Source organism: Eleutherodactylus coqui, chromosome 13 (genome assembly GCF_035609145.1).
Source record: "Eleutherodactylus coqui strain aEleCoq1 chromosome 13, aEleCoq1.hap1, whole genome shotgun sequence".
NCBI lineage: Eukaryota > Metazoa > Chordata > Amphibia > Anura > Eleutherodactylidae > Eleutherodactylus > Eleutherodactylus coqui.
In genome coordinates, this window is record NC_089849.1 from 48,821,353 (window position 1) to 48,837,211 (window position 15,859).

The following is a 15,859-nucleotide window of genomic DNA, read 5'->3' on the forward strand; positions in this document are numbered from 1 at the left end:
TCTTATCTACTTATCAACAGAATGTAAGCACTGTAGCAACAGAATGAGCCTTGTGTGGTGCAGAGTGTAAGCTCTCACCTACGACCTGAAGGTTGCAAGTTTGATCCCTGCCTGAATCAGGTAGCCGACTCAAGGTTCACTCATCCTTCCGAGGTCAGTAAAATGAGAACCCAGCTTGGTGGGGGGTAATAATTACCTGAAAGCGCTGCGGAATAAGTTGGCGCTATACAAATACCAAGATTTGCTTTTTACCAAGATTCACTGTCATTTCCTGCAATGCGCATGCGTGTTGTCAGCAACGTTCTGATAACAGGAATTTCCCTGCTGGAACTAACATTCTGAGTCTATGCATGTGCTGTGTCTAGTGGGTGTCTATTATTATGCTGTTAAATTCATGCAGGCTGTGGTAACAACAACCTATACAAATGCAACCTCAATATGGGCTGGAGAGGAGAAGGGGGAGATGGGATGTGGATACATGACTGGACACCAAACATCAAACAAGCATAGACCAGACGTGCATACAAACACCTACAGGGAAAATGGAAACATCAGACCCAACAACCTACCGGAAGGCCTCATACTTACTAATGTACTAAACAACCAGAATGATGGAAATATCTATAAGCTGGTACGAGGTACTGGTTTGTATTTTGGCCAAAACAAGTAAGCTTATAAGCCCACGTCAAGTGTCCTTGTAGTCTTGTGGATCCCTACTTTAACAAGACAACTACAACACAGGAAAGATAGACCGTGCTTACAAGAGGTGCGGTTGTCTCGATAGGGACAGCCCCACACTGGAACCAAACTCCAACTATCTCGCCCTAGATGGTAATAAGCAGGAGTACCAAACAAGGGAAATACTAAATAATACACACCAAACACCTACTTACATACTGAACAGGACAGTTCACACATAGTAACTGCAACAAGAGCAAGTTCTTGTTCACACCAAGTGTAGTCCACACTTTCAGACATACACAGAACAAGTCATAGATCACACCAAGTGTAGTCCATACTTTCAGACATACACTGAACAGGACCATGATCCCACCTAATGTCTTGTCACCTCACAGACAGAAGGAAACCCCACTCAGAACCTCATGCTTGTATGGATACGCAGGAACTAGTTCAAGTGTCTACACAACGAGAAAGGGACAAGAGCATCAGGCATGGCCCATCTGACGACAGCAGGGAACATCGTGTCAGATGTCACCTCCTGCACATTTGCGCAAGGAAAGAACACATCTGGCACAAATTAAACTAACTGGCCTTTTCAATGGAAGAGCATCACTGCATGGTTTTCTTGGATTTGTGTGCCCATTTGCTATACATGCATATCTTGCTTTGCTTTCTTTCATGGAACCTGTTTGGTGCACGTTGCGCATTCTGTGTTCGTGTATCACCGATTGGTTATATCCGGCTGTGCTCACTTTTTGCATTGTTGTTTTGTACCTGAAATAAAATAAACCACAACCTGTTATTACAAGCAAGTACAAGATGAATACATAAAGAGGGTTAACAGGTTATAAACTGCAAGGTGGAGAAGCACAAGATCAACAAGCTCTCTGCGTTGTGAGGTTTAAAGGGTGTCAGTGGTTTGAATTATGATATACTGTGCATGCTTACACTTGTAGAGGCATAACTTAAATCCATGACCCTGGGAACAATGCAAAATCTGTAGCATGTACCATTTATATACTAGGACCCGGTATGCTTCCCTAGCACTGCCTATAGCTACACTCTTAGACTACACAAGTTTGAAACTTTTTATGCTCTGAGATTTATTGACTGTTATGCTTTGAACTACAAAGAATGTGGCAATAATGAATGGCAAATAGCTTTTGTACTGTACATCTTCTCATGTGCAACATAGACTGCACACTGTGATAAATTGTATGCATACGCCTTAGAGATCCCCCAGCTCTGGACAAAGAAAGATGGCTGAACTGCTTCTCTGACTACCTGATGTACACCATGCATAGTATACATCAGTAGTCTCAGGCCTCAGTCACACGGGCGATTTTCCGTGCGATCTGCGCATGCGATGTGCGATTTTATAAAACCATTGCTTTGCAATAATATCGGATACATGAGCGCTTTTTATGCGCTCGTCCGATAAATTATAGAACAGAAATCGCAGATCGTACCTATCTGCGATCTGCGATTCCTGTTCTCTTCTCTATATGCGCTCAATGGGGCCGGCGGCAGCAGCGCCGACCCCATTGAGAACATATACTAGACAAATCATTCTCCTCTGCCACAGCTGTGAATGATGTTTGCCCATTGAATTCAATGGAGCCGGCAATACAGCCGGCTCCATTGAAAGCAATGGGCTGCCGGCGATCGCACAATGAATTTTCGGGAAGGGCTTACAAATATAAGCCCTTCCCTGAAATTCATCCAGAAATGTGTAAAAAGTAAAAAAAAAAATATACTCACCTTGTCCCGGCAGACAGAGTTCAGCCGTGGCCGGCCGGCAGTTCTCCTGAACTGCTATGAGTAGTATTCAGCAGCTGGGGATTTAAAATCCCCGCCTGCTGAATGAGCTGCCTCCGATTGGTCACAGACTCACCAATCAGAGGCAGCTCTCACTCACCCATTCATGAATTCATGAATGGGTGAGTGAGTGCTGCCTCTGATTGGCTCAGCGCAGGGACCAATCAGGGGCAGCTCTCAGCTGTCATTCAAATATATATATATTTTTTTTACTTTTTACACATTTCTGGATGAATTTCAGGGAAGGGCTTATATTTTTAAGCCCTTCCCGAAAATTCATCGTGCGATCGCCGGCAGCCCATTGCTTTCAATGGAGCCAGCTGTATTGCCGGCTCCATTGAATTCAATGCGCTGGACAGCGCTGCACTGCTCCGGCCCATTTCTAATGAAGCGCGGCTAGAAGCAGATTTATCGGGCGATTTTTCGGCCCCGGTCACGCGATTTGCGGATGCGCATCCGTCATGTGATCCGCAAATCGCGGGGAAAAACGCCCGTGTGACCGAGGCCTCAGACAGTGGTTCTCCACCTTTTTCAGTCCAGCGCCCCCTTTAGGTATTGGGCTGGTGGCCAGCGCCCCTAGTTTAAACCTAGTCAAAGTTTACCTTGTTTACAAAGTTAAAAGTACAAATTAAAATACCAAATACTCTTTTTTGGAAAGTTTGATAGTGTTTAACAGATTAGCATTAATTGTGAAAACGTCTCTAAAAATTACCAAAGAAGTATTTTTTTTTTATTACTTATGTTTTATTTAAGATTTTCAGGTTTTACAACAAAATGGTAGACATTTTACAGGTTAATTGAACAGTCATATTCATTTTTTATAATCATAGTCTACAGAGAAATAGAATTGACTGAGGGGATACATTCAAATGAGCCTTCTAGATGGTGCTCTCCTGTAGTATTCCAGCTCAGTCTTAACTTTAAACTGTTAATTAAGAGAAATAGCATTTGAAATAATCGGCCTGGCCAGGGCCCAACTTGGTTTTATAGAAGGGGTTGGGTGGGTATGGGAGGTAGATAACGAGGGGAAATGGTGGAGGGGTGCGTGTCTGAGACTTCTTGGGGGTTTCCCATGGGGTGGACGCTACCAGAGACAGCTTCGATTCGTGTGGTTGTTATATTTTAAATTTCATTTGATATTTTCTTCTGTCCCTTATAGAGAGGTCAAGAATCTGTTGTTTTGTGAAGGGAATGAGTAGTCTAGCCATGGGGACCATATTTTTAAAAATTTTTCGTGTTTGTCAGCCAAGATAGAGGTTAGATTTTCGTTCGTTAGGTACCAGTCTAGTCTACGTTTGACTTCAGTGAAGTCTAGTGAGGCTTTTTGCCATGAATGAGCAATTACTTGCTTTGTGGCTAGGAAGAAAAATGATATTAGTTTTCTAGAGTCAGAAGGGATGTTGTCTATGCGTTTGTTTAGGAGAGCCTCCCAAGGATCTTTACGAATATTGTGGTTTGTGACTGAGTGTATTAGAGAATAGACTCTAATCCAAAGTCTTTTTACTCGGGGGCAAGTCCACCAGGTATGAAGCATATCTCCTGGGGTTGAGCATCCGCGAAAGCAGTTGGGGGATCGTCCGGGGACTGCGTGGGCTACGCGGTCCGGGGTTAGGTACCAGCGGAGCAAGACTTTAAATGATGTTTCCATCATTAATATATTTCTGGCGCTGCTATTAGTGGCATTCCATATCTGGGTCCACTCTTCTTCTGAGAGGGTTTTGTCAAGGTCTCTTTCCCAGCGGGTTACGTATGGGAGTTGTGTTCGGAAGGAAGAATGGACTAGGTCTGAATAGATCTGTGATATAAGTCCTTTTGCATGTGGGTTTTTGGTGCAGTGTTTTTCAAATGGTGTTAGGGTTGGTGGTGAGCTTGTATTTTTGAGGAGAGTGGATATAAAGTGCTTTATTTGCAGATATCGGAAGATTTCAGTAGGTGGTAAGTTGTATCTTTCTTGCAATGTGGGGAAAGAAATTGGTCTACCAAAGAAGTATTTTAGTCAGCTAAATTTTTAGCTGCTGAAATCTAGGTGCTAAATATTTAAAAACAGGTTAATTGTGGATACATACTAAATAGGTTTTATTGTAGAAGGTATTTTTTGGGGGGAAGCAAGCAATAATACCATCTTTAATTATCATTCGATAGAAACGTACAATGTATAAAGAAAATGCAAGATACAAATTAATCCTTAGTGGTCAGAAGACTAATTAAAATGCAAAAACAATGAAATTCGACTAATAATAATAATGTTTGATACAATCAATCTGTCATTAATGGCTACCTTGGGCCTGATGCGCGGACTCCAATTTCGCAATATCTAGTTCTATCCTTATCAATCGCAGTCTCAAGTCGCAGCTTAAACATATCTGAAGTTTGTTTCTCACTTTTGTCAGGAATTGCTGAACCGCGCTGAAGCTCCTCTTCACTTAGCACATAGATGGAAAAGTTAACACGAGCAACTTAACTTCCTGCCACAAAATAGGATAGGAATTCTTCACTTTTACCCAAAAACATTCATAGCCACATTGTTGGAAACGTGCTTGGGCTTCCCTATCATGTTTCAAGTTGATCAACTACTCTTGTAATCTAAGATGAAATTTTCCTGCATCTGCTGAAAATTGATTGAGTACCCACATTGGTATTTCAAGGGTACATAGATCATGAAACCTAGTTTGCATGTCTACTTTGGCTTGTTTGAGGTGTGAGCAAAAAACAGTCTGCATCTTCAAGTTTGTCTTCACTTGCAATTTCTTGAAGACTCGTAAACTGACAGAGCTCGCATTGACTCGGGTTATTGTTATGAAGCTCCAATTCATCAATGAAGGAAGAGATTATACGTACCTTTAGCCTTATTGAAATTCATTTTGTCTCCTTGTAGCTTTGTGTTGACCTCATTGAGTTTGTCAAATATGTCTGCGAGATAGGCAACGTCAAGACGTCGTAGTTTGATTGCATCACAAAGGCTGGGGTCAAATTGGGGTCAAATGTTCGAAGAAACTCGACTGCTGTGTCAAAAAGTTCATAGAAGCGTCGTAAGCACTTTCACTTTTGACAGCCACCTCACTTCAGTGTGTAGGAGTAGATTGTACTGACAATCTCTTTAATTGCGGATAACACAAGTGTACCCCAAATAGTATGTGATTTGCCACATTGCGCTAATAATAAAAATATGTTATAGGAAGCAAGGAGGCCTTTGTCAGCATTAAGAGCAGATTTTCCAAATAGCTTGCCTACAGTGCTGTGGTTCTCAAACTTTCACTTTAAACCTTGGAAAAATGAAATTGGCTTACCCACTTTGTCAGAATGCATATTTGCAAGGTGATCACTCAGTCTGGAAGGCTTCATAGCTTCATTCAAAAATGCCTTTTCACAAACAAGGTACAAGGGAAACTGTCCGTTTGTAGGAAAAGTGATGAATCCGTATTTCAAGTATTCATTTGAATATTGATGGCATTTCTTCTTCTCAGCCTTTTTTTGCCTTTCGTAATTTTTTTGAAATTATGCTCATTTAGTCAGGTATACCCTAGGGCTGCTCCCTTTATATACAAAACATTTCACTCAAAACATGGAATACTGCTCCATAATAATTGTATTAAACATATCACAATACCTCATTCTATCAAATAGCTTTACAAGGCCTTTGTATTGGTCTGGAGTTGGGGTGTCTTAAGGGTAGGTGTATGTCTGTCTCACGTGAACTGTTTTGTGTATATTCATCTATGTGAGTTTGAATCAACTGTCTTTTTGCCCTCCCCTTTAACATGTGAGTTGTGTTTAGTCTCGTGAGGAGGGAGAAGGTGGTGAAGTTAGAGAGAGAGAGACAGAGTGCCGAGATGTAGTCGGAGGAGGAGGACGCGTCAGCGGGTGACTGAAGCTGACTTGTGCTTCTGCCACCGCATAGCTGTGGGTTTGTCTTGTACTCCATGAAACATACTAAAGACCGAACTGAAACTGAAAGCAATAGCTTTAAATAGTGCCTGCTGAGAAGTGTAGCTGAACACCAAGGGAAAGAGAAAGAATTGGTGAGGAGAATGCTGTCAGGAGAGTATCCCCAGGGATCATCAAATCAGATAACTTGGACTAAAGACACCTAGTAACTGGAAGGAAAAGTGCCTCCTAGAAGGACGTGTGAGAGTGTGTGTAATGGAGATAAATCAGAAAGAAGCCTGCTAGAAGTGTTGTGTCTGAACTGTCATCTTGCTGTATTCTGGGAAAATCAAGGTTGGATTCCATAAGTAAAAGAAACTGTGTACCTTCAGTTTTGAAAGTTAACTTTGTGTGTGGACTCTATTATTTGCCATAGATTAACTATCTATGGGAATAGAGGTACTGGCTTCACATGAAAATATTGTGTAGATTTATTGCCACCATCTACATTTTGCCTGTTCTATTTTGCCTCTGCACATGACCAAGCTAGGCCCTTGCTACCATTGCCAGGGAAGATCATAGAGCCACCCATGACAGTCATCAGGAGAACATGCCCGTGGACTCTTCCACAACGGAGAGGCCTCAAGCTGGAACGCTGCACCTTGCACTATAATGGCTCCATATTTAGCACTGTGTGGTAATATTAATCCTCTAGCGTTGTTCCCCAAAGTTCAAGACCCCCACCCCGGCCAGGGGTTTTATACAAAACAGACCCAGGGAAAAAAGTGCACTCAAATCAGTCCTTAGGAATACTTTCAGCACACTGTGGCTCATTCTTTTCTTTGTCTGCACTTTGTCTCTGGTCAGGGAAAGGTTGGACTCCCTCTCATCCTATGCGCACACATGTCATCATCTTCAGCCCGGTTGTCAAGGCCCCCTCAGCTTCACTCAGCTCTGGTTACATTTGTGGCTTGCATCGCTGTGCAGCTCCTACTGGGTGACTTGTTATGTCGGCCATTGTCCTCCTTTAAGTGGCCTCTGACACTTTAATAAGCAGGCTGGCTGCATTGGGCTCTGCTCTGCTGCACCTACTGCATGCGAGTTTCTCTTTTTGTACTGTTTAGGCACATATGCCATTTTTTCAAGATGACCACTACTGCAGAATTATGTGAAGGAGGTGAGGCCAAATGTCCTTTCAGCTCATAGCAACAAAATCAGAGGACATATTCATCATTGCATTCCAAGCATGCTCAGAGTGTGGAAAACATAGAAACCAAGACTGCAGTACTGGAAAGTGACTGCTGTCAGTTCTTTTCCTCCGATTCCTAGCTGTCTGTATTCTGTCTCCCCCTAGTCCTGATTTCTATGCTTCCCATGATCTGAGCATGCCCAGAATGAAATTATGAATATTCCCAGAGTGGGAATATTCCCAGAGTCATGTGACTTCTCTATAAAATTCCTTAAAAGATATATGATTTTAACACTATAAAACCAGGCATATCAGTAGGATTAACCCCTTAGATTATAGCGCTCATTGCCCCGTCAGCCCAGCAATTGTCAGCAAAAGGCTAGCATTCATATAATGACACCCAAAGACTTACATTCAACGATTCACAATATTTAATTACCTAAATGACTGCCTCATGAACCTCGTGCTTCATGACCATACACATAGTATTGCATGTCTCTATGGCATCAAGCAATAAGTCTATGTCTGTACTGAACACAACTGCTTAGTTCTGCATTAGTTTGGATATTCTTTGGTTACATTCTTAAGTGGTCATTGATTCCATGATAAGCCATGTAAATCTATTCCATAGTAAGGTCATTCGGATCTTGTCTATGGTGAAGCTTACAACTTCATTGTTTTGTTAGCGCGTGGCTACTTCTGACTCGGCTAGAAATAATATAGGAAATTGTTATATATAGTATGCAATTTCCGAATATATAGTACAAACTGAGGTGATCCAACGCTTTAACATTTATAGGCCTATTTTATATGATTTTATTAACCGCAACTCATTGTGTTGGCGGCTGGTAACATATACAGTAAAGTTGTCATCATGACATTAATTATACTCTTGTTGTACACATATGAGAACATGAAGACTGAAGAACTTCCAAATGAAAGCTTTAATTTACAAGACAAAAGTCATAAAAGTCTAAGGTTTTAGTTGGTAGAACAAGAAAATAGGTAGTTTTATTGCATTGTAAGCATTTGATTTATTATAGCAACATATTGTATATTTGACTATACGAGAGAGCAGAATCCCACTCCCATCAGGCCTAAATCATGTCCTGTAGTTCAGCTCACACTAGTAGAAAGTCGTTCCCAGGATGGAATCTGCAATCCATATCAATTTGCATACTCTGGAATGTTATTCAGTGGAATGAGAAATAATAGTTATAATATAAAGGAGTAAACTACTTCAAATATACAAATTACTCATGGCGGACCAACGTGGAGGTCTCTTTGTCGTCTCATTCTCTCTGCTTGCTTAGCTTGCCGTTGATCTTTGCTATTACATATTTGAGAATGTACCATGGTTTCACTGAGGTTTTCCTGACAGAGACCACTGTCATTGCCGTGCTACCGCGAGGTCGCAGCATAAGCTGCTGCTCTGACCCCTGTGTAGCTGCACCTGGCCAAGTCTAATCCAGCAAACCACCTTATTGGTTCAGCACCCAGTAGTCCATGCTAATCATGTGACACGCTACCAGCCTGGAGGCGTCTAGACATTCTTAGTAGGGAAGCTGTGAGCCAACCAACACTGTTATTAGCGCCGTCTCTTCCTGCCCCCTCTCTAATTCTCTCTTGGGCTACAGCTAGGCCAGTGCCCAGTACCCAGCAGCAGTACTGTGAGTGAAGCCCCATTTACACTCAACAATTATTGCTTAAACGGCTGAAAGACTGAATGAATTGATGACTTTTTTTGCATATAATTAGACGAACAGATAATGGCTTCAAATCATCTCTATTCCCCTCATTAGCTAAGTAAACTTTAGAAGAAGTAGAACTACTTGTTTGCTTAGATGGGCTTGTTTTTATGCGAGGGATTATCTGGCCATCAGGATTTCACGGTCTTCTTCTGGCATGAGTAATCAATGTACTCATTGTGTATGCACAATGAGTACTTTGTTTGCTCCCCTCAAGTCCTCAAGCCACTCAAAAGACTGAACAATTTCCATATAAATGAACCAAATTTTGAACTGCCTGACGACTATTTTTAAGCCGTCTAGAAATAAGCATTAAACGGCAAGCGAACAAATAGTGTACGTCTGCCCATGTTTACATGTAACGATTATTGCTCACTTTTGGCCGTTTGAATGAATTTTGAGCTATAATCGTTGCATGTAAACACGGGCCTTGAGTCTGTGTGAGTTAATTACCGGGCAGTCCAGTGCAGATAGTAGTTAGCAGACTAGCCGGATCAGCCACCCCTATTGCATTAATTTAGAAATAATCAGTTCAGTGCTGCCTGTTTCTGTGTCTCAGTTGGGTAATAATTGATTTGAACCATTATTGTAAGGTGTATTCACTGTGTATTGTACGCATCCATAGACTATAATGGTGTGCACAAAAATAGGACATGCTGCTTTTTTTCACATGTGTAAGGCCGACTTCACATGGGCGTAAGTGTATTAAGGCACACATTTGTGCAATGTGCATAGCATTTTTGCATGTATGTGAGCATATTTTACTGCATTATATCTAAATATGCTTGTGTGGGCTCTCAGAGTACATTCACATGACAGAATTTTCATATGTGCGAATTCTGCCTATAAAACTGTGGCAAAATCTGTGGATTTCTGCCATAGTTTTTGCCATGGATACGCATCCTAATTTATCCCTATCTATGGGCCAATTCCACGTGCAGAATTGCAACGCACTTGGTTAGTGTTTGTGTATTTAATATGTGGCCCAAGAAAACGTTTCTTCCTGCAATGTGGCCCAGAGACACCAAACGATTGGATACCCCTGGGTTAAAACTTCCTACATCTGCATGTAATCAGTGCCATGCTCCACGTCAGACACTTTTCATTGGTTTATGACACTAAATCGGTCCATCAACTTGGAATAATCCGAAATCATCAATTTTGACCATTTTCCCTGATTGTTGGCCATTAATTGACTGCAATGTTTTAAATGAGATAAACTGACAAAATTCTGAGCAGTTTTTGTTAGATCTTTCAGCAGATAGACATCCTTACTGTACACAAAGAGTCAACTAGTCATTATGAAAAAGTAACTTTTTGACCTGTTGTAAATGATGATGATGCTTTAATGTAAATTAGTGGTGGAATTGGCATAAACAATATTTCTTCGCCTATGTGTTGGACGTTTAACTTTGCTTAATGTGTTGACAGCGAAAAGGAGAAATGGCACCTTGTCTTTATGTCAAAAATGTTTTTATATTCATATTACCGCTAGATGGACTTGTATATTCTCTGGCATTTCAAATAAATTTAAAACCTATTCTTTTGCAAATTCTGCAAGCACAAAGAAATATAGTTGTCCAATTATTGTAGAGTCTTCCTTTTCCTTTTAAAAGTCCTGGTCACCATGAAATAGATATGCTGTACTTCATTCAACTTGAAATATTGGGGCAAGGCCAAGCACATGGAGCCACGGAAATCCACAGGAAGCACCACTGACAGGAGCCCCACGTGGAGCCCACTGCCACCACGCAATTCCCTAGCAGATACTGAGGAAGAGGCTTGGCAGCCTCGAAGCGCATATATATGCTGGTTATACAATAAACACAGAAGTTAAGCGAATACATTATTGTGTACTTTTATATGTTGTGCCTAATACTCAACCTTTCTATCCAGCCTGGTATCTATTTTCCACATGTTCAACCCTAAAGTTGTGACGGTCATTCAGGTTGGCTGAAAAATAAAAAAACTTTCTGCTTTTAAAAGCAAAACCTACATATCCCTATATAACCTACAGTTCACATGGTCTCCTTTCTTTGTTTTGGGTTGCTCTACTTCATTTTCATCGTTGTGCATGGAAATCCACAAGACAGTTGATCAGATTGGTGCTTTGTCACGTTGGTATTACTGTTGGCACGGCAAGCATAAAGATAATAACACACACATTAATGACTACTACTGCTATCAGGCACATTTCAGAGGCAGTTATTATTTGTAAAGTACCAGTGTGGCTGGTATGAGCCTCTTCACGATGATTTTATGCTTGGAAATCTTCTAGTAAAAAACAGGAAGTGTGAATAAACAGGTACATAGTGTAATACGGAGAACATCACGTAAAGTGGAACAACCAAAGTGAATGAAAGGGATATCTTCATTTCTACACTATTGTTCCAAAGTTTGGACATTAAGAAAAAAGTGAAATTGACCAGAAGAATGCAGACATTGTAAGTAATTATTGGACCGCTTTGCTCCGTATTAGGTCCGTGTTGAGGAGACCATATACAGAGCTAATGTGAATCGATAGGGCTAAGCACATGGCCGTATTTTTTACGTACATTATTGAAACAAGCAGGGTGATCAATTCTTTGCGTATTTGCCTCAGCATTTGTATTCTTTCTATTGGGCAAATATGGATCAGTATTTACTCAATAGAACATCATACAGATCCATATTACAGATGCATTTTTAGACGACCGTATGCGCAACTATACTTACTGGCATGGAGCGAAGTTGTGCCTGAACAAGGCTCTTTGCTGGCTGTTCAAACTCTGTGTCATAGCACAGGAGTATGGAAAAAATGGCGGGAAGATAGGTTCTGCCCTATTTTTCCTCCACGTAGGCAAGTCCTATCTATTCTTACCCGTACAATCGACGGGCGAGAATGCCAATAGTGAAAGCAAAACCACTGAAATCAATTACTTTGTTTTGTCCCGTTTATCACAGCTGCATAACAGAAGAAAAACACGTCCTTATAAGTAGAAACAAGATAATGTAGGCCTAATTCACACGGGCGACATTGGCCTGCAGCTCTTAGGTTCTATTGAACCTAATAGCGCAATGCTCACGGTGCGGAATTCCACCGTGGAATTCCGCCCCATGAAAGCGCCCGCAATCACCCGCGGCATGTTCTATTTGCCGCGGGCGTACGTGCGGATGGCTTCCAATGCAGTCAATGGAATCCATCCGTCACGCTATCTTCCAGTGTAGCACAGCGGATGATAACGTGAAAACACTTCCGGACGGTGCGTCATGTAAAGCTGTGGGCGTGTCATATGACGCGGCCGGCGTGCCATATGATGCGGCTGGCACATCATACGCTCTACTGCGCATGTGCGCCGGAGCGTCATGCGGGACATTGGGCGGTGGATCCGGAGGTAAGTATGGGGTCTCTCTCGGGGCGCCGTGATGGACTCCGCTGTGAAATTCCTCTTGCGGAGCGCGTCACGGCCGTGGGCACTAGGCCTAAGTGAACTATATAAGTAGGTGTACAAAGACCAAGTTCCAGCAACCATCACGCCTCTGTGCCAATGGTTTATTGCATGAGGTCGTATTTACATAGGTAATTTCCTCACTCCAGTTCCGTCCGATTGCGATATGGACGGAAGTTGCGCAAGAAAATAATCTATTATTTTCTGTATATTTATACACATGGGCAATTTTTCTGTCAGACCGAGAGACTCTAAGATATAAAAATCGCAGCATGTCGCATTTTCTTGGGCAGTATCGCTCATTCATTCCTATGTCTGCGTGAACAAAATTACATGTAAATGCGATTTGCATATTAGTGCGGTACGTTTTTGGATTTTTAGTATTGAAACAACAGTCGTGAAAAACGCATGTGCGAATCGAATGCGCAGAGATGCAATGCATTTTTTTCACAAAATGCATCACACTCGCAGTTAAAATCGCAGTTGCTTAAGAGTGCGATATTGATGTCGCACTCACTTGTGTAAATACATCCTTAGGCCTTAGTCAGACGGGCGTTTTTTCGCGCGATTTGCGCATATATAGAACCAATGGTTCGCTATGGTATCAGTCACATGTCCGCTTTTTATGCGCATATGCGAAAAATTATAGGACACGACGATTCGCAGATCGCGCCTATCTGCGTTCTGCGTTTTATGTGCGCACCAAAATCATTTTTTTCGCCGGTCAGACGAAGTTTCATGCGCATTTTGATGCGCACGGCGATTTTTCTCCGGTCAGACGGGCGTTTTGCTGCGACGATTAACGCGGCTAGGTGCAGATTTTTCCCGCGATTTTTCGCCTCCGGTCACGCGATTTGCGCATGCGCATGCGACATGCGATGCGCAAATCGCGCGAAAAAACGCCCGTCTGACTAAGGCCTTAAATGGTTTTTCCAAGATTTTTTAAAAAGCGAGGAGGTAGCTAATGGCATAAAACAAGTATAACTATACTCAACTTTTAAACATCCAAGCGCTCCTGCGATCCCCTCCTGGAAGCTGCTGCAGTGGTCACATTCTCTTCACCGCTCACATGACTACGTCCAATCACTGGCCTCAATAGTCGTATAGGCATAAATGGCAAGTGACTGTTGCATCCAGTGATTGGATGCAGTGATCACATGAAAGATGAAGAGCAAATGACCGAAAGAGCAAACTGGCGCTGCAGGAGTAGAGGGACAATTAAATATAATTAATTTGTGCCGTATATTTGCGCAATGGGCATTGCATGTGCACGGGCGGGTTGAGCAAAAAAACATACAACCCAGCTTCCATTAATTAAAATGGTCAATTAGTGTTATTAGTTCAATATGTGCTCTTTCCCTGTGCAGGAAAATAGGGCATGCTGCGCATCTGGGTCGTATTCACTGTGCATTGCGCTTCCAAATTTTTCATACACAGCCTTGGAACTGGTGTGTCCTGCCCCCATGTAAAAGGTCCCTGACAGTAAAATGTGCAAAAACGCGACATTCACGCGCAAATACATTGGACTAATGAGTGCATTTTTGTGCATACGGCCATGGGAGTCCAACCTTAGCCATAGATTTGTGCTGAAGATTTTGAGGGAGAATCTGCACAAAAAAAATTCACTGTGGATTCCCCCATGTGAACATCGGCTTATGTCATTGTGGCAGAACCAGCAAAGTCCTATTTTTTTAGCTATGCATGGAGGAAATGAACCCAGATTGTGTACTATGTATTTGGTCTTTCTTAAATTAGGGTCTCAATTAGCTGTGTCTCAAGTACACTGAACACTGATAAGTGGCCAGATTAGGCCAAGAAAGTATTTTCGGACACAGAATTAGTACAAAAAAAACTGACACCATTCTTGAAATCCACTTTTATATACATCTGACTAATTGCTACATGTAATATCTTGGTGGCAGGTCCAGTCCTCCGAAAATGTTATTAAACAAGGCATGTTCCCCAGAGGGCTGAGAATTACTCTTGAGTCCTGTTGCGTAATCCTGAGTTAATGCACAGATGGGAGGATGAAAGAACTAGTAGGGCATTACACATGATGCAGGGCTCAACGGAAGGAAAACAACTTTTGTAACAGGATGTTAAAAATTAAAAGAACAATAGGGGATTGTCTCACGGTTAAATCAGATCTCGAACGCTCATTTAAAGAAACACATCTACAAAACACCATAGATTTAAATATCATTTTAAAGAAAGGAAACTTCACCAATTTGTATGGAATCTTGAAGATTTCCATGAGAATAAAGTTCATTCTTCTATCGATATTGTTTGTACTTGTGAAAAGAAGTGCAAGGGTGTAGGAGTCTTATAGGCCATGTAATGCTGCCTGGAAAAAGAACTATGCAAATGGGAGATGGAAAAATAATCCTCCAAAGTGCTACATCTAGATGGCTCAATATGTCACAAAGTGTGTTATAAGGTCAGATATGGACCATAGAGTAGCTACCTTCCAGTAAGGGTGGAAGGCTGCCCATCGCTCATTTCTATAGCTTTTACCTTGGGTAGTATTTCATGGCCTATTAATCTCCCTACATCCAAGGAGAAATATTACCCCTCTAGAGTAATATTGACTGCCTCCAAAACCCTACTGTGCTGATATGGGGTAAGAGCCCCAAAACAGCTGTACGTACATGGCTACTTTGGTTTGGCGTACATCTGAAGTGATGTTACAAAGTTTGTTGAAAGAGTAGATATTGCCTCATATGGTAGCTACCTTCTATTAGGTGGTGCTGTGGATGATTATTCCATCACTTATTTGCATAACTGCTGTTGATAGAAAAACTAAAAAATGCTGGATACTGACATGTCTTCGTCCAACAATGACACAGTAGAAGTAGATCACGCCAACATATGAAATAGAAGAGGGTATACAAGGTCCACGTGTACAATAGGTAAGTATAAATTATTGAAATAAAGTAAGAAGTGCTATACCAGTAACCAACCCAAATCCATCTACAGTATTATCACCAACTTTTTAGAGAGAGGACAGAGGGTTCCCTACAAATTGAGGAACAAGCAGCAGTAAGGAAATAACAGTTTTTGTTTCCACATCCCTATGAGTTCACATTGCTGGTGGAAGGCTGACCATGCCCGCTGACCCACCTTTATCTTCC